The sequence below is a fragment of the Ambystoma mexicanum genome, chromosome 4q, assembly GCF_040938575.1.
Source record: "Ambystoma mexicanum isolate Mex_15411 chromosome 4q, UKY_AmexF1_1, whole genome shotgun sequence".
Classification (NCBI taxonomy): Eukaryota; Metazoa; Chordata; class Amphibia; order Caudata; family Ambystomatidae; genus Ambystoma; species Ambystoma mexicanum.
In genome coordinates, this window is record NC_090928.1 from 434,595,183 (window position 1) to 434,621,290 (window position 26,108).

General features: G+C 41.4%; 3 non-coding genes across 3 annotated transcripts; all 3 read left to right on the top strand.

Moving 5' to 3' along the window:
* Positions 1–15,708: 15,708 nt before the first annotated feature.
* TRNAC-GCA (transfer RNA cysteine (anticodon GCA)) lies at positions 15,709–15,780 on the top strand. Its single transcript has one exon. It is a non-coding gene; the product is annotated as a tRNA-Cys (tRNA).
* Positions 15,781–19,513: 3,733 nt separating this feature from the next.
* TRNAC-ACA (transfer RNA cysteine (anticodon ACA)) lies at positions 19,514–19,586 on the top strand. Its single transcript has one exon. It is a non-coding gene; the product is annotated as a tRNA-Cys (tRNA).
* Positions 19,587–23,325: 3,739 nt separating this feature from the next.
* On the top strand, positions 23,326–23,397 carry TRNAC-GCA (transfer RNA cysteine (anticodon GCA)). Its single transcript has one exon. It is a non-coding gene; the product is annotated as a tRNA-Cys (tRNA).
* The last annotated feature ends 2,711 nt before the right edge of the window (positions 23,398–26,108 follow it).

Sequence of the window (26,108 nt, forward strand, 5' to 3'; positions counted from 1 at the left end):
GAGTATGATGAGTTAGATAATGACAGGAATGATCACACTGACCTGTATCTCTGGGTAGAACAATCCAGAAGTCTCTTGATGGATTTGAAATGAAGAACAAAACGACAGGGAAGGGAAAATTAGTAAGGAAGACTTATCCCGGACGGAACGAGGCTCACGCTAGATACGGGTTGAATTCACCACAGGATAGCGTCCAAAGTTCAGTTCAAAGTCACTTCCAATAATCCTTGAAAGGCTTCCTTCCCACTTAGGGATCAATCCTTCTGTTAATTCCACAGATGCAGGAGTTAGAAGAAAATAGCGTTTGAAGACAACGTGAGCGTGTGGATTTACACGCGGGCAGGAATCGCGCAGCCTGGGCCAGCCGCGTGTGAAGACAACGTGCGCGTGTGGATTTACACGCGGGCAGGGTTCGCGCAGCCTTGGCCAGCCGCACTTGAAGACGAAGAGCGCGTGTGGATTTTACACGCGGGCAGGATTCACGCAGCCTGGGCCGGCCGCACTTGAAGACGAAGAGCGCGTGTGGATGTTACACGCGGGCAGGATTTACGCAGCCTTGGCCAGCCGCGTATGAAGACAAAGAGCGCGTGTGGACTTTACACGCGGGCAGGATTCACGCAGCCTGGGCCGGCCGCACTTGAAGACGAAGAGCGCGTGTGGATGTTACACGCGGGCAGGATTTACGCAGCCTTGGCCAGCCGCGTATGAAGACAAAGAGCGCGTGTGGATTTTACACGCGGGCAGGATTCACGCAGCCTGGGCCGGCCGCACTTGAAGACGAAGAGCGCGTGTGGATTTTACACGCGGGCAGGATTCACACAGCCTGGGCCGGCCGCATTTGAAGACGAAGAGCGCGTGTGGATTTTACACGCGGGCAGGATTTACGCAGCCTTGGCCAGCCGCGTATGAAGACAAAGAGCGCGTGTGGATTATCACGCGAAGGGATAGCTCCAGGAATCAGCGTGTGGCGGAACACACGCTATCGAAGGCCCAAAAGTAGCTGTAGGAATATACCAGGATGTAGATCAGAGGTTCAGCTACACGACGCCAATAGAGACGATCAGAAGCAGCGAGTGAAGTTTCTACGCTGCTTAAATACGTGATACCGTAGTTCACGTGACGAAGCAAAAGTCACGTGAAGTTAGCGACGTGAAGAGTGTAAACGTCGTTTTCCCGGTAACGTATCGAATAGCCTCCATTTGGAGTAGAACGGTCTAGCTGTTCTACGAGCGTAGCGTCCAGCATGCATGACAGTGCCATCCCCCAAAGGGACAACCTCTCCCCTTCTTGTGTGGAAGCGCTTCAATAAAGCAGGAGCATGAATGTTGGAAAGAGGTTCCCAGGACCTATCTTCGGGTCCATAGCCCTTCCAGTCCACCAGATAATATGGTCTACCAGAACGGAGTTTCATATCCAGTATGTCTTGTACCTCGTATTCATCAGACCCCCGCACAGTAATAGCAACAGGCCGTACCGGCAGTCTAGTAGTGTCAGAAAAAGGCTTGATGAGCGAGACGTGGAATACAGGATGCACCCGCCATCGTTGTGGCAAAGCCAGACGTACAGCAGCAGGATTAAGAACATGGAGCACAACATACGGACCGATGAATCTAGGCAACAATTTCTTTTTGCCCGGAATTCTTAAGTTCTTAGTGGATAGCCAGACTTTCATCCCAGCCTTATAGACAGGTGCGGACACCCTATGAGCGTCGGCATAGAACTTGTCACGTCGTTTGGCCTGCTCCAATTGCTGCTTCACCTTTCTTTGTAATCTCTTCAGATCACGAAGCGTACGGCCTGCGGCAGGCGTGTCCAGGGATAGACCGGAATCTAGAGGTATTGATCGGGGGTGTTGTCCATAGAGAGCATAGAACGGTGAAGTGCCTATGGCACTATGATAAGAGTTGTTATAGGCGAATTCAGCCGCCGGCAGTACCGTGAGCCAATCCGATTGGTATTGCAAACACAGACACCGCAGATATTGTTCCATAGTACAATTGACCCTTTCAGTCTGTCCGTCGGTTTGAGGATGATAAGCGCTGGACATTCTATCATCAATTAGTAATGCAGATGTTAAGGCTCTCCAAAAGCGTGACGCAAACTGCGAGCCCCTGTCAGTAATGATTACTGATGGTAGACCAAAGAAACGGAATATATGTTGGATGAATAGATCAGCCAGAACAGTAGCAGTAGGTAAACCAATACAAGGAATAAATAGGGCCAATTTAGTGAAGTAATCCACTACGACCCATAGGGTATCGTATCCTTGATTTGGGGGGAGTTCCACCACAAAGTCCATAGATATCATGTCCCATGGTTTGGTAGGGACAGGCAGGGATTGGAGTAAGCCCACTGGTTTACCAGGAGTGTTTTTACATTGGATACATACGGAACAAGAAGATACGTAGTTTATAACGTCTTTTGCCATGGATGGCCACCAGCACCACCTTTTGAGCAGGTCCAGTGTTTTCTTCTGTCCAGGATGGGCTGCAATCAAGGAATCATGATTCCATTTGAGGGCTTTATCCCGCATTGAAGGAGTTGATAGATAAAGCACCCCCTGTGTGAATGGTAAACCGTTATGCACGTCTAGATTCATATCCTGGACTACTTGTGGATTATTTTTTACCCACTCTTGTATTTCGGTTTTTAAGGATGGTTGAACCGAACAACCACAAATCACATGATCTGCCAACAGCTGGATCTGTACTTGTTTTTCTTCCTGCGCCTCTTTACTCATACGGGACAAAGCGTCCGACTTAACATGTTCTCGGGCAGGACGATAGGTGACCTGGAAATCGTATTGGGCAAAAAAGACATGCCATCTGGCCTGACGGGCCGTAAGGCATTTCATAGATTTGAATGCTTGGAGATTTCTATGGTCAGAGTACACCAACACCTGTTGTTTGGCCCCAAGAAGATGATGACGCCATTCTCGGAAGGCATCTTTGATAGCCAGTAGTTCCCGCTCAGTAACGGTGTAGTTCCGTTCATATGAGGTGAGTTTACGAGAGAAGAAAGCCACTGGGTGTTCCTCCTTGGTTTCTGTGCAGACTTGTGAGAGCACTGCGCCAATAGCGACACTGGATGCATCCGCTTCAACGACAAACTGGCGATCAGGATCCGGATGTTGAAGCACGGGTGCAGTGGTAAATGCTTCCTTCAGTTTTTCGAATGCTGCTTGGGCATGTTGGTTCCAACAGAAAGGTACTTTGGAACTAGTTAAAGCCGTCAAAGGAGCTACTGTTTTGGAAAAGGAATGGATGAATCTGCGATAGAAATTCGCAAAGCCCAAGAAAGACTGTAGCGACTTGACGTTATGTGGAATTGGCCAATTCAAGACGGCCTTTACCTTGGAACGACTCATTCGAGCACCTAGATTGGTAATGTCGTAACCAAGGAATTCCACTTCCTGCGAATGAAAGACACATTTTTCGGCTTTCACATAAAGGTGGTTCTCCCTAAGTCTTTGTAGGACTGTAGAAACATGTTTGACGTGTTCCGATAGAGATGAGGAGTAAATCAGAATGTCGTCCAGATAGACAACCACAAACCGGTCCATGATGTCTCTGAATATATCATTCATGAAGAATTGAAATGTGGCGGGAGCATTGCACAGACCAAAAGGCATCACCAAATATTCGTAAAGACCATACCGTGTCTTAAAAGCGGTCTTCCATTCGTCGCCTTCACGAATGCGAACCAAATTGTATGCACCTCGCAAGTCCAGTTTGGTGAAGTAACTGGAAGTGCCTAACTGATCCAACAGCACGTTTATTAGCGGTAAGGGGTATTGGTTTTTGATGGTGATATCATTAAGTGCCCTGTAATCAATGCAGGGTCTGAGGTCTCCCTCTTTCTTAGGAACAAAGAATAGAGGAGATGCAGCAGGAGATTGCGAGGGACGTATAAAGCCCGTGGCTAGCGCCTTGTCAATGTATTCCTTTAACACGACATCTTCTTTAGGTGTTAAAGAATAAACACGGCCTGTAGGAATTTTGGCACCCGGAATCAGTTCGATAGGACAGTCGTACTGTCGATGAGGAGGTAATTGTTCTGCCTGGCCTTTATCAAAGACATCGGCATAATCAGCGTATTCGCATGGTATGATATTGTCGCATTGATGTACAACGCTGATAGCAGAATCCTCCACCACAGAGGCCAATATGTGTTGTTTATTTGACACCTCCTGACTGGTAAAGCAATGTTCGTTGCAATGAGTCGAAGGATATTGGAGCGATCCCGAAACCCAGTCAACAGTAGGATTGTGAAGGGTTAACCATGCAAGACCAAGTATGATCTCGTACTGCGGAGCAGCAATAACATCGAAGACGATTTCTTCTGAATGGTTATTTGATAACGTCATCCGAACAGGTACCGTCTCCTGGGTTACCATACCAGAAGTTAACACAGATCCGTCCACGGTATTCACCGTTTCAGGTTTTTTTTTGTTTACTAGGGGTAAGGAACGGTTCTTGGCATAGGTGATGTCTATATAATTGCTGGTGGCTCCAGAATCAACCATGGCCTTGGAAACCACTTCTCGCTCATCACAATGTAACGTCACCTGAACTATTACAGGTGCATGTTTAGGAATGGTACTGGAGTCCGATGAAACACTCGACATAGGGACTCCTGCTAATGTCGAGTTTTGGCGTTTCCCGCACGCTTGACGGGTTTTTTAGGACATGTTGCCAATAAATGCTCGGAAGAACCACAATACATACATAAGTGGTTTTTTCTTCGGTTCTCCCGTTCTGTATTGGACAATCGGCCTCTCACGGCGCCTATTTGCATGGGTTCAGGGTCGTTAGAGATGACTGCTGGTGTCTCTGACCGCCCCGAGACTGGCATGAAGGGCTTTTTCTCTCCCTTTCGAGCATTCCTTCGGGCGTCGATTTGTAGAACCAAATCGAGCAGCTCTGGGAAACCCGTAGGAACCACAGGAACAGTAGATAAGGCGTCTTTCAGTTCTTCAGAAAGACCCTTGTAAAAAACAGCCGTTTTCTTGCTGTCAGGCCATTGGGTTTCCGCCGTCAGTTGATTGAACCGGGCGACGTAAGACATAAGGGGTTGGCTGCCTTGTTGTAGGTTAAGCAACTCTAAATCCGTGGCTTGAGTAGAGTAACGCATGTCAAAGACTTTACTCATAGCAGTCAAGAGATCGTCACAATCGTACAACAAAGGGCTATTAGTTTCCAACAAAGGGTTAGCCCAAGCAGCAGCCGTGCCCCCTAAATGGGAAAGCACGAAGGCTGCTTTTGTGGTTAGGTCAGGAAAAGATGTAGGACGGCAAAGGAAATGGAGTCGGCACTGGTTTACAAAGGTTCTGTAGGTTTTGGGATCACCCGTGAACCTTTCTGGAGGGGCCAAGGGAAACTGAGTGGGCATAACCACGTTAATAGTCTCCTGTGGGGGTGCCGTAGTCCCAGATCCGGATGCGGTAGCCATCGGCGCTTGTGTTCCCTGAGGACTACCATGTAGGGCGTCTTGCATAACGTCCATACGGTGCCGTAACATGTCCTGTGCAGTAACCATTTCGTTTCTCAAATCGTGGATCAACTGTGTCAAAACAGTTAAAGGATCCGTACCCTCCATGGCTTCTGATTCTGTCAGAATGCACCAAAGTATCAACCGAAAAGGATACAATATTCAAAAGGATACAGGAGGTAGGGTCTTCCGGATCCCTGTTCACCCGACTTGATAGTCGTGAAGTCAACAAAGACCTTCCAAATGATACAACCCTCTGGCTGATAAAACAGGCAGAGCGATGGATCACTGGAAAGGGCGAGGGTAAGGTATAGTAATCCAGCCTAGGACAAATTAAAGTATCATGAATAACTGCTCCAACCTGAGTATGATGAGTTAGATAATGACAGGAATGATCACACTGACCTGTATCTCTGGGTAGAACAATCCAGAAGTCTCTTGATGGATTTGAAATGAAGAACAAAACGACAGGGAAGGGAAAATTAGTAAGGAAGACTTATCCCGGACGGAACGAGGCTCACGCTAGATACGGGTTGAATTCACCACAGGATAGCGTCCAAAGTTCAGTTCAAAGTCACTTCCAATAATCCTTGAAAGGCTTCCTTCCCACTTAGGGATCAATCCTTCTGTTAATTCCACAGATGCAGGAGTTAGAAGAAAATAGCGTTTGAAGACAACGTGAGCGTGTGGATTTACACGCGGGCAGGAATCGCGCAGCCTGGGCCAGCCGCGTGTGAAGACAACGTGCGCGTGTGGATTTACACGCGGGCAGGGTTCGCGCAGCCTTGGCCAGCCGCACTTGAAGACGAAGAGCGCGTGTGGATTTTACACGCGGGCAGGATTCACGCAGCCTGGGCCGGCCGCACTTGAAGACGAAGAGCGCGTGTGGATGTTACACGCGGGCAGGATTTACGCAGCCTTGGCCAGCCGCGTATGAAGACAAAGAGCGCGTGTGGACTTTACACGCGGGCAGGATTCACGCAGCCTGAGCCGGCCGCACTTGAAGACGAAGAGCGCGTGTGGATGTTACACGCGGGCAGGATTTACGCAGCCTTGGCCAGCCGCGTATGAAGACAAAGAGCGCGTGTGGATTTTACACGCGGGCAGGATTCACGCAGCCTGGGCCGGCCGCACATGAAGACGAAGAGCGCGTGTGGATTTTACACGCGGGCAGGATTCACACAGCCTGGGCCGGCCGCATTTGAAGACGAAGAGCGCGTGTGGATTTTACACGCGGGCAGGATTTACGCAGCCTTGGCCAGCCGCGTATGAAGACAAAGAGCGCGTGTGGATTATCACGCGAAGGGATAGCTCCAGGAATCAGCGTGTGGCGGAACACACGCTATCGAAGGCCCAAAAGTAGCTGTAGGAATATACCAGGATGTAGATCAGAGGTTCAGCTACACGACGCCAATAGAGACGATCAGAAGCAGCGAGTGAAGTTTCTACGCTGCTTAAATACGTGATACCGTAGTTCACGTGACGAAGCAAAAGTCACGTGAAGTTAGCGACGTGAAGAGTGTAAACGTCGTTTTCCCGGTAACGTATCGAATAGCCTCCATTTGGAGTAGAACGGTCTAGCTGTTCTACGAGCGTAGCGTCCAGCATGCATGACAGACGGGATGGTGACGGTGTAGTTGCGCGTGGCTGCCTTTCCTTTATTCCTTGCTCTTCCTCCTCACTTCCCTCCAGTTCTTCCTTTCTCCTGCATATCCATGGTGATTCACCGTTTGTCCGGGTGATGTATAATTTATCTAAGCTTTCCCTCTCACTCTCTCTCCCTTCCTTCTCTATCCCTTCTCCTTCCTCACTGCAAAATCCTCCATTAATCGCAACCCCAAATCTATCTTTTTCCCCTTAATCGTTACTGTTCTTAAGTCTATTAGATCCGTTCCTCCCTGGTCTTCATTGCCAATTGCTCCCCTTTGTGCTGAGGTTGTTGCTACTTCTGTGTCTCCGTATACATACCTCCTTACTTCACTCCCCCCTCCCCGTTCTTCTCTTCCCTCTTCATTTTTCTCCACTATTTCTCTATCAATTTCTTCTTTTTTTCTTTTCAATTCTTCCATTACTTCAATACTCATCTTTTCCATTATCCTTTCTTCTTCTTTCTTCTTTTCCCATTTCGCTCTTTCCTGCTCTAATATACCTTCTATCATCCTTCTTTCTTCATATTTCCTTGTCGTTTCTGATAGTAATCCCCTTCTCCATATTTCTGCTTCCTTTTCTTTCTCTTCTTCTTTCCTTTTCTTTTCACTCAGTGCTGCTCTCGATACCCTTTCTGCTACTGCCTTCACCCTTTCTGCTTCTCTCTTTTTCTCCTCAGTGCATTCCCTCATTCTGTCCAACTCATCCTTGCTTTCTTTCCTTTCCCGTGCTCTCTCTCTTTCCTCTCTCTCGAGCTGCTTGATCAGTGTATTCTGCTCATCCCTTAATTCTGCTAATCTTCCTTCCAAAATCTCTTCCTTTTGTCGTAACAGCTCCTCCCCCTTTCTTTTCCCCTCTTCTCTTTTCTTTTCGCTCTTTCTAATGTTTTCCTCGTCCATTTTCCTTACCACCTCTTCCTCTTCTTCTGTTAATGAACCTCGTAATTTTAATAATACCTGCGCAGCTACCCAGTCATCCTGTCTTTTTCCTGCTTTTTGCTCTTTGTCAATCCCCCCTTCCCCTGCGGGTATTTTTGCGCGAGCTGGTCCCGTCGTGTTACTCTGCTCCCTTTCTGTGTGGCTACCTGTGGCTGTATATGGTGGCCGGCTGTATGCCGGGTTCGAGTACCCCTCAGCTGCCCTTAATTGAACCAGGTCTCGTAATTCTATTAAAGGATATAACCCCCCTTCCTCCTTTTTCATTACCTTTGCTAGGGGTATATCGTCGCTCTGTTCCTTTTTTATTTCCTTTTCTTTTATGTTGTTACTCTTTTCTCCTCCCTCTTCTCCATTCCCCGTGTTCTGTGTGCCTTCACTCTCTTTGTCCCCGTTCTCTCCTTCCTTCTTAATCTTTTCTTCTGTTGGTTCCCCCATAATAAACATTCAGTTTGGTCCTGGTCGGGACCCTTGGAACATTCTCCATAATTAAACACCTCCACTTCTTCCCCTTGTATGTGTTATGCAGATAGGTCAGTAGCGAATGTTGGGTATATGGATCGAAACTACCATTAGGTGGCCATGGTGTCGTCATTTTGTTGTCCGTCCCCTGTGTCCATTCAATGCTATACTTGATCAGTTTCTCCCTATGGGGCGATAATGTTTTACATATGTGTTGTAACGGGGTAGTGAGGGTGTTCCCCCACCCTCCCGATCCTGCCCCGTATGACATGGTAGCTCTTTACTTGTTGTCCTTCCCCTATTTGGTAGCCGTTATTTTACTAACAGTTTATAATGTACAGCCTCTTACCTGGCCCCGTAAATTTTGGGGACTTGTGATAATCCAATAACGTAAAATATACCATTCACTTTTGTATATCTTTTTTTCCTTTTTCTTTTTTCTTTTTTTTTACCTTTACGGCCCCCTGCGGCCGAGGCGCACGTAGCCCCCTGCGGCTGCGTGCCCCTTATTACGTTCTTGTACAGCCGCCCCACTCCCACTTGCTCCTCCTCCCTCCTTTACACTTGCCGTCGCCGACGTTCTTCGTGAGCAGCTACGTCCCCATTTCCGCCTTCCCCCCAATCAATTCACTACCGTTTACCTTTGTTTCCACTCCCCTACCACAACTCTCTTCCCCTCCACTTTCAAAAATAAAGATGCCTTGTGCTCGTGATATCCTATGAAAACCCTACTGGTGACGTCACCGATTTCTTCAAACTACTGGTAGGTTCTTAAAAAGTTCAAACTATATTTGCAATCCACCCCCGTTAACCCCACAGCTGTCTTCCTGTCACGCCTGGAACAAGGTAATCAACAATATAATCGGACTGCGCACGCTGCGTCGCCTCGCGTGTGATACGCCCCTCGACAGGAGGGCTTAACCAGCCAATTATCTTCCGTATTGGGCAACCAGCTAGCTACCGCCTACAGGGAAACGTCATCTATCTATCGAGTTTCCTGCTCGATCAATAGGGATCCTCATCTACTCATTGATCAATAATCACCAAATCGTAGGAAACCGCGCACGCACACACACCCTTACACGTGGTCACGACCTAGGCCAATCAGTGTCTCCGAGCGGCCGCACGTGATGTTTTTGTGCTCCGCCCCCTTCTATCACGTAGCGTAGCCGACTGCTCTCGCACTTGTCCGGCTACCATTCATTCATTGCCAACATTAATTTGTCAAACCTTCGCCGCGCACCTGTGCAACACCTCCCGCCTCCCGTATTCAGTTCCTCCCCCCTCCCTCACAATTTCACATTGCTTGTTGTGCGTGGCATACTCACCAAGTGCTCTTGATGCGGGGCCGCTCGACTGCGTGCACCCCTCCAAGCGGCTCGCCACCTCCCCTCGTCTGGACCTCGTCTGGACACTCGGCAACCGCGGGCGGGATACCTCTCAACCGGCTCCCGAAGGCCAATATCCGGATTGCGCTGTCCGGTCTTCTCGCAGTTCCGCGATGGTCCTGTAGTCCTCAAAAGGGAGCAGCGGCAGAGGGGGCCGCGCCGCCGGGCCTCCTCGCAACGGGAGCACTCGGAAAAATAAAAATAAGAGCAGACCTCAAACAGATCTCAGCAGTGCCTCCAACTTGTCGGGGGGAAGTTCTCCCGGGGTCGACTGAGTCGTCCACGGACCTCAGGGCAGGGAGGCCCATGGACGACTGAGTCGTCCACGGACCTCGGGGCAGGGAGGCCCCAACTCCTCCCGTGTATCCCAAAAAAAATGAGTATGAGGCACACGCAAGAAGCAAGGCGGTTCTGCTGTTTATTGAACAAACGGCAGGGATGGGTCAAGGAACGTACGCGTCCGTCCTGACACACTCTTCTCATCATGGGCTCGCAGGCCCCTTTTACCTTAGTATGACGCGCTACTTGCGTCACCTGGGAAAATTAGCAAACAACCTATCGCCACTCTGGATTGGCTCTTCGAGTGGTAGGGTTAGTATAGCATACGTATAGAGAGCATTGTTAGTGGTTGAGGGTTAGTCAGGTGGTATAATTGGGTTGTCCCTTCAAATTGATACATGGAAATTGTTACATGAAGATCCCTGGGGATTGGTCAATGTTAATGGCGTCAGTGATAAGAGCCCCATGTTCTGATTGGCCCACGCACAAGCCCCCCAGTCTGGGACCATCGTTGTTCCCAGCTCGCGGTGCACCTGTCATTTGTAATAATGTTTCACTATGGTTATGTGCAGACAACGTGAAGATTTATTGGTATGCCTGAAGGCCGACTACTCCCACCACCGCAGATGTTCATTGAATCACTTAATTGTATCTGCCTATGTCTTGAAAAGGGGGGTTTCGGTGCCTCCCTCCTCCTGGGCCTGGCACTCTGTCAGGTTTGGCTTGGTCACGTGAGGTGGGACCGTGGTCGAGGCAGAATTCTGCACAATTAATATTGTATTTTCCACTGTGTGCCTGGTTTTAATTGCAGGTGTGACCTCGGCGTCGGCTTGCGGCATACAAGATTGCAACATTGTGCCCTTGACTGTCAATCATCGCCGGGCTCATTCTGCAGGGTCAGCAACTGTACTCTTGCTCATTCAATGTTCATGGAAGCTCTTGCTTGCGGCCTACTTGGGCCTGGTGCATAGGTGGAACCGTTTGATACACAGCGCTTTAGGTTATGGTATCAAATTGCTTTATCCCCAGTATCGTGTCTTTGTTATATTCCTCATTGCAATGCATGGGTTTAGGAGAAGCGTCAGCAAGCGTTTTAGATGAGTTCATTATGCGTCTTGCGTTTCTGCATTTTGAAAAGCCTATGTGAAAAATAATAAAGATGCGCGTCGGTGAGTGTATCCGTCACCTACGTCATAGCACTAAATATGTTTTTCGTGTGGGTTGGTGTGGGAGTGTCCAGTGTGCATGTTTGCACGGGTGTGCTGACCGGTGGCTAAGTCGTCATGGCATCTCTAACGATGTGTTCATTTACTGTTGCATGGTTCAGTCGAGTTCATCCATGCCGCAGGTGTTGGCATGGGTAGGACAGGCTGGTGGGCACATCCGTATGTTCTTGTACCAAGGTATTTGGTCGTCTGGTAGATGGGCAAACTCCTCTCGTGGCGGGTGCCTGGGCCGTGATCCTCTAGGCCAGGGGTGTGAGGGGATTGGTGGGAGCCTTGTGTTCCATTTTCCCACTTCAAATTCTTGCAATGGAAACCTCACTGTATTTTACTAAGGCAGATAAAGGACATCCTTCGCACCCCATATACTTATAAGGAGGGTTTGGTGGCTGAAAATGCATTGCTTTGATGGTGATTGCATGTTGCTTGCACTTTGTACATCATACTGAATTAATAAAGGTGAACTTTTCAGAACTGCGGGTATAGCTCAGTGGTGGAGCATTTGACTGCAGATCAAGAGGTCCCTAGTTCAAATCTGGATGCCCCCTTGTTCAACTGTTCTACCTGTAGAAATATTTTTTAATTAAATAAATTGAAGAAAACATTTACAATCTTAGCATGTTATGTAATGAGCAACTCATTTCTACATTTGAAATACTCCTGATCATCTCCTGAAACATAGGGTAAACACCATGAAACTGTTTAGGATTTCTTCATATGATTCAAGCTGTGTTTTACATTCACCCAAGTTCTACTGGTGATATATCAGTTTGAAATAGTCCATTGGAAGCTCATATGAATGTTATAAAACTGTGGTGGAAACCAATAATATGCCCTTAATGAAATGTATTAATTTGTACAGCTGACCAGAAGTGCACTGATGTCATTAGTTCTACAAGTTCCATAGAGTCACCCACTCTATCACCTTTTTAAAAAAGGGCAGTTTTCAACATTGAAGGGTTTATGTCAGTGGTAGAGCGTAGGAGTGTAGTTCAAGAAGTCCCTGTTTCATAACCATATACCCTCTTCAATAGATCCTGTTAAAATGTTTTTCAACCCAATGCACTGTAAGAAACAATAGGATATATCATCATTTCATATACAAAACAATGAACAATTGGGTTTAGCTATGCTCTTAGCACAAAATCAACAAACTGCAGTAGAGAAGCAGTTACATTTTGCAGAATTTGTGCATTTGACAAAAGAATTTTTTTCCATGTTCCAAGACCTACATGTGATACGAAATGTATGAATTCTTGCAATGGAAACCTCACTGTATTTTACCAAGGCAGACAAAGGACATCCTTTGCACCCCTTATGCTTATAAGGAGGGTTTGGTGGCTGAACATGCATTGCTTTGATGGTGATTGCATGTTGCTTCCACTTTGTACATATTACTGAATAAATAAAAGCGCACATTTGAGAAATGGGGGTGTAGCTCAGGGGTAGAGCATTTCACTGCAGATCAAAAGGTTCCTAGTTCAAATCTGGGTGTCCACTTGCGCAACTGTTTCACCTGTAGAAATATGGTTTAATTAAATAAATTGAAGTAAACATTTACAATCTTAGCATTTTATGTAATGAGCAACACATTTCTACATTTGAAATACTCCTGATCATCACCTGAAACATAGGGTAAACACCATTAAGCTGTTTAGGATGTCTTCATATGATACAAGCTGTGTTTTACATTCACCCAAGTTCTACTGGTGATATGATTTGTTTGAAAAAGTCCATTGGAAGCTCATATGAATGTTATAAAACTGTGGTGGAAACCAATAATATGCCCTTAATGAAATGTATTAATTTGTACAGCTGACCTGAAGTGCACTGATGTCATTAGTTCTACAAGTTCCATAGAGACACCCATTATATCACCTTTTTAAAAAAGGGCAGTTTTCAACATTGAAGGGTTTATGTCAGTGGTAGAGCGTTGGAGTGTACCTAAAGAAGTCCCGGTTTCATAACCATATACCCTCTTCAATAGATCCTGTTAAAATGTTTTTCAACCCAATGCACTGTAAGAAACAATAGGATATATCATCATTTCATATACAAAACAATGAACAATTGGGTTTAACTATGCTCTTAGCACAAAATCAACAAACTGCAGTAGAGAAGCAGTTACATTTTGCAGAATTTGTGCATTTGATAAAAGTTTTTTTTCCATGTTCCAAGATCTACATGTGATACGAAATGTATGGATTCTTGCAATGGAAACCTCACTGTATTTTACCAAGGTAGTTAAAGGACATCTTTTGTACCCCTTATACTTATAAGGAGGGTTTGGTGGCTGAAAATGCATTGCTTTGATGGTGATTGCATGTTGCTTGCACTTTGTACATAATACTGAATTAATAAAGGTGAACTTTTCAGAACTGCGGGTATAGCTCAGTGGTGGAGCATTTGACTGCAGATCAAGAGGTCCCTAGTTCAAATCTGGGTGCCCCCTTGTTCAACTGTTCTACCTGTAGAAATATTTTTTAATTAAATAAATTGAAGAAAACATTTACAATCTTAGCATGTTATGTAATGAGCAGCTCATTTCTACATTTGAAATACTCCTGATCATCTCCTGAAACATAGGGTAAACACCATGAAACTGTTTAGGATTTCTTCATATGATTCCAGCTGTGTTTTACATTCACCCAAGTTCTACTGGTGATATATCAGTTTGAAATAGTCCATTGGAAGCTCATATGAATGTTATAAAACTGTGGTGGAAACCAATAATATGCCCTTAATGAAATGTATTAATTTGTACAGCTGACCAGAAGTGCACTGATGTCATTAGTTCTACAAGTTCCATAGAGTCACCCACTCTATCACCTTTTTAAAAAAGGGCAGTTTTCAACATTGAAGGGTTTATGTCAGTGGTAGAGCGTAGGAGTGTAGTTCAAGAAGTCCCTGTTTCATAACCATATACCCTCTTCAATAGATCCTGTTAAAATGTTTTTCAACCCAATGCACTGTAAGAAACAATAGGATATATCATCATTTCATATACAAAACAATGAACAATTGGGTTTAGCTATGCTCTTAGCACAAAATCAACAAACTGCAGTAGAGAAGCAGTTACATTTTGCAGAATTTGTGCATTTGACAAAAGAATTTTTTTCCATGTTCCAAGACCTACATGTGATACGAAATGTATGAATTCTTGCAATGGAAACCTCACTGTATTTTACCAAGGCAGATAAAGGACATCCTTTGCACCCCTTATGCTTATAAGGAGGGTTTGGTGGCTGAACATGCATTGCTTTGATGGCGATTGCATGTTGCTTCCACTTTGTACATATTACTGAATAAATAAAAGCGCACATTTGAGAAATGGGGGTGTAGCTCAGGGGTAGAGCATTTCACTGCAGATCAAAAGGTTCCTAGTTCAAATCTGGGTGTCCACTTGCGCAACTGTTTCACCTGTAGAAATATGTTTTAATTAAATAAATTGAAGTAAACATTTACAATCTTAGCATTTAATGTAATGAGCAACACATTTCTACATTTGAAATACTCCTGATCATCACCTGAAACATAGGGTAAACACCATTAAGCTGTTTAGGATGTCTTCATATGATACAAGCTGTGTTTTACATTCACCCAAGTTCTACTGGTGATATGATTTGTTTGAAAAAGTCCATTGGAAGCTCATATGAATGTTATAAAACTGTGGTGGAAACCAATAATATGCCCTTAATGAAATGTATTAATTTGTACAGCTGACCTGAAGTGCACTGATGTCATTAGTTCTACAAGTTCCATAGAGACACCCATTATATCACCTTTTTAAAAAAGGGCAGTTTTCAACATTGAAGGGTTTATGTCAGTGGTAGAGCGTTGGAGTGTACCTAAAGAAGTCCCGGTTTCATAACCATATACCCTCTTCAATAGATCCTGTTAAAATGTTTTTCAACCCAATGCACTGTAAGAAACAATAGGATATATCATCATTTCATATACAAAACAATGAACAATTGGGTTTAACTATGCTCTTAGCACAAAATCAACAAACTGCAGTAGAGAAGCAGTTACATTTTGCAGAATTTGTGCATTTGATAAAAGTTTTTTTTCCATGTTCCAAGATCTACATGTGATACGAAATGTATGGATTCTTGCAATGGAAACCTCACTGTATTTTACCAAGGTAGATAAAGGACATCTTTTGTACCCCTTATACTTATAAGGAGGGTTTGGTGGCTGAAAATGCATTGCATTGATGGTGACTGCATGTTGCCTGCACTTTGTACATATTACTGAATTAATAAAGGTGAACATTTAAGAAATGGGGGTATAGCTCAGTGGTAGAGCATTTGACTGCAGATCAAGAGGTCCCTAGTTCAAATCTGGTTGCCCCCTTGTCCAAAGGTTTTACCTGAAGAAATATTTTTTTAATTAAATACATTTTAGAAAACATTTACAATCTTAGCATTTTATGTAATTAGCAACACATTTCTACATTTGAAATACTCCTGATCATCTCCTGAAACATAGGGTAAGCATCATGAAACTGTTTAGGATTTCTTCGTATGATACAAGCTGTGTTTTACATTCACCCAAGTTCTACTGGTGATATTATCAGTTTGAAATAGTCCATTGGAAGCTCATATGAATGCTATAAAACTGTGATGCAAACCAATAATATGCCCTTAATGAAATGTATTAATTTGTACAGCTGACCAGAAGTGCACTGATGTCATTAGTTCTACAAGTTCCATACAAACACCCACTCTATCACCTTTTTAAAAAAGAGCAGTTTTCAGCATTCAAGGGTTTATGTCAGTGGTAGAGCGTACGAGTACGTTTCAAGAAGTTCCTGTTTCATGACCATATACCCTCTTCAATAGATCCTGTTAAAATGTATTTTTTAACCCAATGCACTGTAAGAAACAATAAGATATATCATAATTTCATATACAAAACAATGAACAATTGGGTTTAACTATGCTCTTGGCACAAAATCAACAAAATGCAGTAGAGAAACAGTTACGTTTTGCAGAATTTGTGCATTTGACAAAAGTTTTTTTTTCCATGTTCCAAGATCTACATGTGATACGAAATGTATGAATTCTTGCAAAGGAAACATCACTGTATTTTACCAAGGCAGATAAAGGACATCTTTTGTACCCCTTATACTTATAAGGAGGGTTTGGTGGCAATGCATTGCTTTGATGGTGATTGCATGTTGCTTCCACTTTGTACATATTACTGGATAAATAAAGGTGAACATTTAACAACTTGGGGTATAGCTCAGTGGTAGAGCATTTGACTGCAGATCAAGAGGTCCCTAGTTCAAATTTGGGTGCCCCCTTGTCCAACTGTTTTACCTGTAGAAATATGTTTTTAATTAAATACATTTTAGAAAACATTTACAATCTTAGCATTTTATGTAATGAGCAACACATTTCTACATTTGAAATACTCCTGATCATCTCCTGAAACATAGGCTAAGCACCATGAAACTGTTTAGGATTTCTTCGTATGATACAAGCTGTGTTTTACATTCACCCAAGTTCTACTGGTGATATTATCAGTTTGAAATAGTCCATTGGAAGCTCATATGAATGCTATAAAACTGTGGTGGAAACCAATAATATGCCCTTAATGAAATGTATTAATTTGTACAGCTGACCAGAAGTGCACTGATGTCATTAGTTCTACAAGTTCCATACAGACACCCACTCTATCACCTTTTTAAAAAAGGGCAGTTTTCAGCATTCAAGGATTTATGTCAGTGGTAGAGTGTGCGCATGCTTTTCAAGAAGTTCCTGTTTCATGACCATATACCCTCTTCAATAGATCCTGTTAAAATGTATTTTTTAACCCAATGCACTATAAGAAACAATAAGATATATCATCATTTCATATACAAAACAATGAACAATTGGGTTTAACTATGCTCTTGGCACAACATCAACAAAATGCAGTAGAGAAACAGTTACGTTTTGCAGAATGTGTGCATTTGACAACATTTTTTTCCATGTTCCAAGATCTACATGTGATACGAAATGTATGAATTCTTGCAATGGAAACATCACTGTATTTTACCAAGGCAGATAAAGGACATCTTTTGTACCCCTTATACTTAAAAGGAGGGTTTGATGGCTGAAAATGCATTGCTTTGATGGTGATTGCATGTTGCTTCCACTTTGTACATATTACTGAATAAATAAAGGTGAACATTTCAGAAATGGGAGTATAGCTCAGGGGTAGAGCATTTCACTGCAGATCAAAAGGTCCCTAGTTCAAATCTGGGTGCCCCCTTGTCCAACTGTTTTACCTGTAGAAATATTTTTTAATTAAATAAATTGAAGTAAACATTTACAATCCTAGCATTTTATGTAATGAGCAACACATTTCAACATTTGAAATACTCCTGTTCATCACCTGAAACATAGGGTAAACACCATTAAGCTGTTTAGGATTGCTTCATATGATACAATCTGTGTTTTACATTCACCCAAGTTCTACTGGTGATATGATTAGTTTGAAATAGTCCATTGGAAGCTCATATGAATGTTATAAAACTGTGGTGGAAACCAATAATATGCCCTTAATGAAATGTATTAATTTGTACAGCTGACCAGAAGTGCACTGATGTCATTAGTTCTACAAGTTCCATAGAGTCACCACTCTATCACCTTTTTAAAAAAGGGCAGTTTTCAACATTTAAGGGTTTATGTCAGTGGTAGAGCGTAGGAGTGTAGTTCAAGAAGTCCCTGTTTCATAACCATATACCCTCTTCAATAGATCCTGTTAAAATGTTTTTCAACCCAATGCACTGTAAGAAACAATAGGATATATCATCATTTCATATACAAAACAATGAACAATTGGGTTTAACTATGCTCTTAGCACAAAATCAACAAACTGCAGTAGAGAAGCAGTTACATTTTGCAGAATTTGTGCATTTGACAAAAGATATTTTTTCCATGTTCCAAGATCTACATGTGATACGAAATGTATGAATTCTTGCAATGGAAACCTCACTGTATTTTACCAAGGCAGATAAAGGACATCCTTCGCACCCCTTATACTTATAAGGAGGGTTTGTTGGCTGAACATGCATTGCTTTGATGGTGATTGCATGTTGCTTCCACTTTTACATATTACTGAATAAATAAAGGTGAACAATTCAGAAATGTTGTATAGCTCAGGGGTAGGCCATTTCACGGCAGATTAAAATGTCCCTAGTTCAAATCTGGGTGCCCCTTGTCCAACTGTTTTACCTGTAGAAATATTTTTTTAATTAAATAAATTGAAGTAAACATTTACAATCTTAGCATTTTATGTAATGAGCAACACATTTCTACATTTGAAATACTCCTGATCATCACCTGAAACATAGGGTAAACACCATTAAGCTGTTTAGGATTTCTTCATATGATACAAGCTGTGTTTTACATTCACCCAAGTTCTACTGGTGATATGATTAGTTTGAAATAGTCCATTGGAAGCTCATATGAATGTTATAAAACTGTGGCGGAAACCAATAATATGCCCTTAATGAAATGTATTAATTTGTACAGCTGACCAGAAGTGCACTGATGTCATTAGTTCTACAAGTTCCATAGAGTCACCCACTCTATCACCTTTTTAAAAAAGGGCAGTTTTCAACATTGAAGGGTTTATGTCAGTGGTAGAGCGTAGGAGGGTAGTTCAAGAAGTCCCTGTTTCATAACCATATACCCTCGTCAATAGATCCTGTTAAAATGTTTTTCAACCCAATGCACTTTAAGAAACAATAGGATATATCATCATTTCATATAAAAAACAATGAACAATTGGGTTTAACTATGCTCTTAGCACAAAATCAACAAAATGCAGTAGGGAAACAGTTACGTTTTGCAGAATTTGAGCATTTGACAAAAGTTTTTTTCCATGTTCCAAGATCTACATGTGATACGAAATGTATGAATTCTTGCAATGGAAACATCACTGTATTTTACCAAGGCAGATAAAGGACATCTTTTGAACCCCTTATACTTATAAGGAGGGTTTGGTGGCTGAAAATGCATTGCGTTGATGGTGATTGCATGTTGCTTCCACTTTGTACATATTACTGAATAAATAAAGGTGAACATTTCAGAAATGGGGGTATAGCTCAGGGGTAGAGCATTTCACTACAGATCAAAAGGTCCCTAGTTCAAATCTGGGTGCCCCATTGTCCAACTGTTTTACCTGTAGAAATATTTTTTAAATTAAATAAATTGAAGTAAACATTTACAATCTTAGCATTTTATGTAATGAGCCACACATTTCTAAATTTGAAATACTCCTGATCATCATCTGAAACATAGGGTAAACATCATTAAGCTGTTTAGGATTTCTTCATATGATACAAGCTGTGTTTTACATTCACCCAAGTTCTACTGGTGATATGATTAGTTTGAAATAGTCCATTGGAAGCTCATATGAATGTTATAAAACTGTGGCGGAAACCAATAATATGCCCTTAATGAAATGTATTAATTTGTACAGCTGACCAGAAGTGCACTGATGTCATTAGTTCTACAAGTTCCATAGAGTCACCCACTCTATCACCTTTTTAAAAAAGGGCAGTTTTCAACATTACAGGGTTTATTTCAGTGGTAGAGCGTAGGAGTGTAGTTCAAGAAGTCCCTGTTTCATAACCATATACCCTCTTCAATAGATCCGGTTAAAATGTTTTTCAACCCAATGCACTGTAAGAAACAATAGGATATATCATCATTTCAAATACAAAACAATGAACAATTGGGTTTAACTATGCTCTTAGCACAAAATCATGAAACTGCAGTAGAGAAGCAGTTACATTTTGCAGAATTTGTGCATTTGACAAAAGATTTTTTTCCATGTTCCAAGATCTACATGTGATACGAAATGTATGAATTCTTGCAATGGAAACCTCACTGTATTTTACCAAGGCAGATAAAGGACATCCTTTGCACCCCTTATACTTATAAGGAGGGTTTAGTGGCTGAGCATGCATTGCTTTGATGGTGATTTCATGTTGCTTCCACTTTGTACATATTACTGAATAAATAAAGGTGAACATTTCAGAAATGGGGGTATAGCTCAGGGGTAGAGCATTTCACTGCAGATCAAAAGGTCCCTAGTTCAAATCTGGGTGCCCCCTTGTCCAACTGTTTTACCTGTAGAAATATTTTTTAATTAAATAAATTGAAGTAAACATTTACAATCCTAGCATTTTATGTAATGAGCAACACATTTCTACATTTGAAATACTCCTGATCATCACCTGAAACATAGGGTAAACACCATTAAGCTGTTTAGGATTTCTTCATATTTTACAAGCTGTGTTTTACATTCACCCAAGTTCTACTGGTGATATGATCAGTTTTTAATAGTCCATTGGAAGCTCATATGAATGTTATAAAACTGTGGTGGAAACCAATAATATGCCCTTAATGAAATGTATTAATTTGTACAGCTGACCAGAAGTGCACTGATGTCATTAGTTCTACAAGTTCCATAGAGTCACCCACTCGAACACCTTTTTAAAAAAGGGCAGTTTTCAAGATTGAAGGGTTTATGTCAGTGGTAGAGCGTAGGAGGGTAGTTCAAGAAGTCCCTGTTTCATAACCATATACCCTCGTCAATAGATCCTGTTAAAATGTTTTTCAACCCAATGCACTTTAAGAAACAATAGGATATATCATCATTTCATATAAAAAACAATGAACAATTGGGTTCAACTATGCTCTTAGCACAAAATCAACAAACTGCAGTAGAGAAGCAGTTACATTTTGCAGAATTTGTGCATTTGGCAAAAGATTTTTTTCCATGTTCCAAGAGCTACATGTGATACGAAATGTATGAATTCTTGCAATGGAAACCTCAATGTATTTTACCAAGGCAGATAAAGGACATCTTTTGTACCCCTTATACTTATAAGGAGGGTTTGGTGGCTGAAAATGCATTGCTTTGATGGTGATTGTATGTTGCTTCCACTTTGTACATATTACTGGATAAATAAAGGTGAACATTTTAGAAATGGGGGTATAGCTCAGGGGTAGAACATTTCTCTACAGATCAAAAGGTCACTAGTTCAAATCTCGGTGCCCCCTTGTCCAACTGTTTTACCTGTAGAAATATGTTTTTAATTAAATAAATTGAAGTAAACATTTACAATCTTAGCATTTTATGAAATGAGCAACACATTTCTACATTTGAAATACTCCTGATCATCACCTGAAACATAGGGTAAACATCATTAAGCTGTTTAGGATTTCTTCATATGATACAAGCTGTGTTTTACATTCACCCAAGTGCTACTGGTGATATGATTAGTTTGAAATAGTCCATTGGAAGCTCATATGAATGTTATAAAACTGTGGTGGAAACCAATAATATGCCCTTAATGAAATGTATTAATTTGTACAGCTGACCAGAAGTGCACTGATGTCATTAGTTCTACAAGTTCCATAGAGTCACCCACTCTATCACCTTTTTAAAAAAGGGCAGTTTTCAACATTGAAGGGTTTATGTCAGTGGTAGAGCGTAGGAGTGTAGTTCAAGAAGTCCCTGTTTCATAACCATATACCCTCTTCAATAGATCCTGTTAAAATGTTTTTCAACCCAATGCACTGTAAGAAACAATAGGATATATCATCATTTCATATACAAAACAATGAACAATTGGGTTTAACTATGCTCTTAGCACAAAATCAACAAACTGCAGTAGAGAAGCAGTTACATTTTGCAGAATTTGTGCATTTGACAAAAGATTTTTTTTCCATGTTCCAAGATCTACATGTGATACGAAATGTATGAATTCTTGCAATGGAAACCTCACTGTATTTTACCAAGGCAGATAAAGGACATCCTTCGCACCCCTTATACTTATAAGGAGGGTTTGGTTGCTGAACATGCATTGCTTTGATGGTGATTGCATGTTGCTTCCACTTTGTACATATTACTGAATAAATAAAAGTGAACATTTCAGAACTGGGGGTGTAGCTCAGGGGTAGAGCATTTCACTGCAGATCAAAAGGTCCCTAGTCCAAATCTGGGTGCCCACTTGTGCAACTGTTTTACCTGTAGAAATATTTTTTAATTAAATAAATTGAAGTAAACATTTACAATCTTAGCATTTTATGTAATGAGCAACACATTTCTACATTTGAAATACTCCTGATCATCACCTGAAACATAGGGTAAACACCATTAAGCTGTTTAGGATTTCTTCATATGATACAAGCTGTGTTTTACATTCACCCAAGTTCTACTGGTGATATGATTAGTTTGAAATAGTCCATTGGAAGCTCATATGAATGTTATAAAACTGTGGTGGAAACCAATAATATGCCCTTAATGAAATGTATTAATTTGTAGAGCTGACCTGAAGTGCACTGATGTCATTAGTTCTACAAGTTCCATAGAGTCACCCACTATATCACCTTTTTAAAAAAGGGCAGTTTTCAACATTGAAGGGTTTATGTCAGTGGTAGAGCGTAGGAGTGTACTTCAAGAAGTCCCTGTTTCATAACCATATACCCTCTTAAATAGATCCTGTTAAAATGTTTTTCAACCCAATGCACTGTAAGAAACAATAGGATATATCATCATTTCATATACAAACCAATGAACAATTGGGTTTAACTATGCTCTTAGCACAAAATCAACAAACTGCTGTAGAGAAGCAGTTACATTTTGCAGAATTTGTGCATTTGACAAAAGTTTTTTTTCCATGTTCCAAGATCTACATGTGATACGAAATGTATGAATTCTTGCAATGGAAACCTCACTGTATTTTACCAAGGCAGATAAAGGACCACTTTTGTTCCCCTTATCCTTATAAGGAGGGTTTGGTGGCTGAAAATACATTGCAATGATGGTGACTGCATGTTGCGTGCACTTTGTACATATTACTGAATTAATAAAGGTGAATTTTTAAGAAGTGGGGGTATAGCTCAGTGGTAGAGCATTTGACTGCAGATCAAGAAGTCCCTAGTTCAAATCTGGGTGCCCCCTTGTCCAACTGTTTTACCTGTAGAAATATTTTTTTAATTAAATACATTTTAGAAAACATTTACAATCTTAGCATTTTATGTAATGAGCAACACATTTCTACATTTGAAATACTCCTGATCATCTCCTGAAACATAGGGTAAGCACCATGAAACTGTTTAGGATTTCTTAGTATGATACAAGCTGTGTTTTACATTCACCCAAGTTCTACTGGTGATATTATCAGTTTGAAATAGTCCATTGGAAGCTCATATGAATGCTATAAAACTGTGGTGGAAACAAATAATATGCCCTTAATGAAATGTATTAATTTGTACAGCCGACCAGAAGTGCACTGATGTCATTAGATCTACAAGTTCCATACAGGCACCCACTCTATCACCTTTTTAAAAAAGGGCAGTTTTCAGCAATCAAGGGTTTATGTCAGTGGTAGAGCGTACGAGTGCTTTTCAAGAAGTTCCTGTTTCATGACCATATACCCTCTTCAATAGATCCTGATAAAATGTATTTTTTAACCCAATGCACTGTAAGAAACAATAAGATATATCATAATTTCATATACAAAACAATGAACAATTGGGTTTAACTATGCTCTTTGCACAAAATCAACAAAATGCAGTAGAGAAACAGTTACGTTTTGCAGAATTTGTGCATTTGACAAAAGTTTTTTTCCATGTTCCAAGATCTACATGTGATATGAAATGTATGAATTCTTGCAATGGAAACATCGCTGTATTTTACCAAGGCAGATAAAGGACATCTTTTGTACCCCTGATACTTATAAGGAGGGTTTGGTGGCTGAAATGCATTGCTTTGATGGTGATTGCATGTTGCTTCCACTTTGTACATATTACTGAATAAATAAAGGTGAACATTTCAGAAATGGGGGTATAGCTAAGGGGTAGAGCATTTCACTACAGATCAAAATGTCCCTAGTTCAAATCTGGGTGCCCCCTTGTCCAACTGTTTTACCTGTAGAAATATTTTTTTAATTAAATAAAATGAAGTAAACATTTACAATCTTAGCATTTTATGTAATGAGCAACACATTTCTACATTTGAAATACTCCTGATCATCACCTGAAACATAGGGTAAACACCATTAAGCTGTTTAGGATTTCTTCATATGATACAAGCTGTGTTTTACATTCACCCAAGTTCTACTGGTGATATGATTAGTTTGAAATAGTCCATTGGAAGCTCATATGAATGTTTTAAAACTGTGGTGGAAACCAATAATATGCCCCTAATTAAATGTATTAATTTGTACAGCTGACCTGAAGTGCACTGATGTTATTAGTTCTACAAGTTCCATAGAGTCACCCACTATATCACCTTTTTAAAAAAAGGGCAGTTTTCAACATTGAAGGGTTTATGTCAGTGGTAGAGCGTAGGAGTGTAGTTCAAGAAGTCCCTGTTTCATAACCATATACCCTCTTCAATAGATCCTGTTAAAATGTTTTTCAACCCAATGCACTGTAAGAAACAATAGGATATATCATCATTTCATATACAAAACAATGAACAATTGGGTTTAACTATGCTCTTAGCACAAAATCAACAAACTGCAGTAGAGAAGCAGTTACATTTTGCAGAATTTGTGCATTTGACAAAAGATTTATTTTCCATGTTCCAAGATCTACATGTGATACGAAATGTATGAATTCTTGCAATGGAAACCTCACTGTATTTTACCAAGGCAGATAAAGGACATCTTTTGTACCCCTTATACTCATAAGGAGGGTTTCGTGGCTGAAAATGCATTGCATTGATGGTGACTGCATGTTGCTTGCACTTTGTACATATTACTGAATTAATAAAGGTGAACATTTAAGAACTGGGGTTATAGCTCAGTGGTAGAGCATTTGACTGCAAATCAAGAGGTCCCTAGTTCAAACCTGGGTGCTCCCTTGTCCAACTGTTTTACCTGTAGAAATATTTTTTTAATTAAATACATTTTAGAAAACATTTACAATCTTAGCATTTTCTGTAATGAGCAACACATTTCTACATTTGAAATACTCCTGATCATCTCCTGAAACATAGGGTAAGCACCATGAAACTGTTTAGGATTTCTTCGTATGATACAAGCTGTTTTACATTCACCCACATTCTACTGGTGATATTATCAGTTTGAAATAGTCCATTGGAAGCTCATATGAATGCTATAAAACTGTGGTGGAAACCAATAACATGCCCTTAATGAAATGTATTAATTTGTACAGCTGACGAAAAGTGCACTGATGTCATTAGTTCTACAAGTTCCATACAGTCACCCACCCACTCTATCACCTTTTTAAAAAAGGGCAGTTTTCAGCATTCAAGGGTTTATGTCAGTGGTACAGCGTAGGAGTGCTTTTCAAGAAGTTCCAGTTTCATAACCATATACCCTCTTCGATAGATCCTGTTAAAATGTATTTTTTAACCCAATGCACTGTAAGAAACAATAAGATATATCATAATTTCATATACAAAACAATGAACAATTGGGTTTAACTATGCTCTTGGCACAAAATCAACAAAATGCAGTAGAGAAACAGTTATGTTTTGCAGAATTTGTGCATTTGACAAAAGTTTTTTTCCATGTTCCAAGATCTACATGTGATACGAAATGTATGAATTCTTGCAATCGAAACATCACTGTATTTTACCAAGGCAGATAAAGGACATCTTTTGTACCCCTTATACTTATAAGGCGGGTTTGGTGGCTGAAA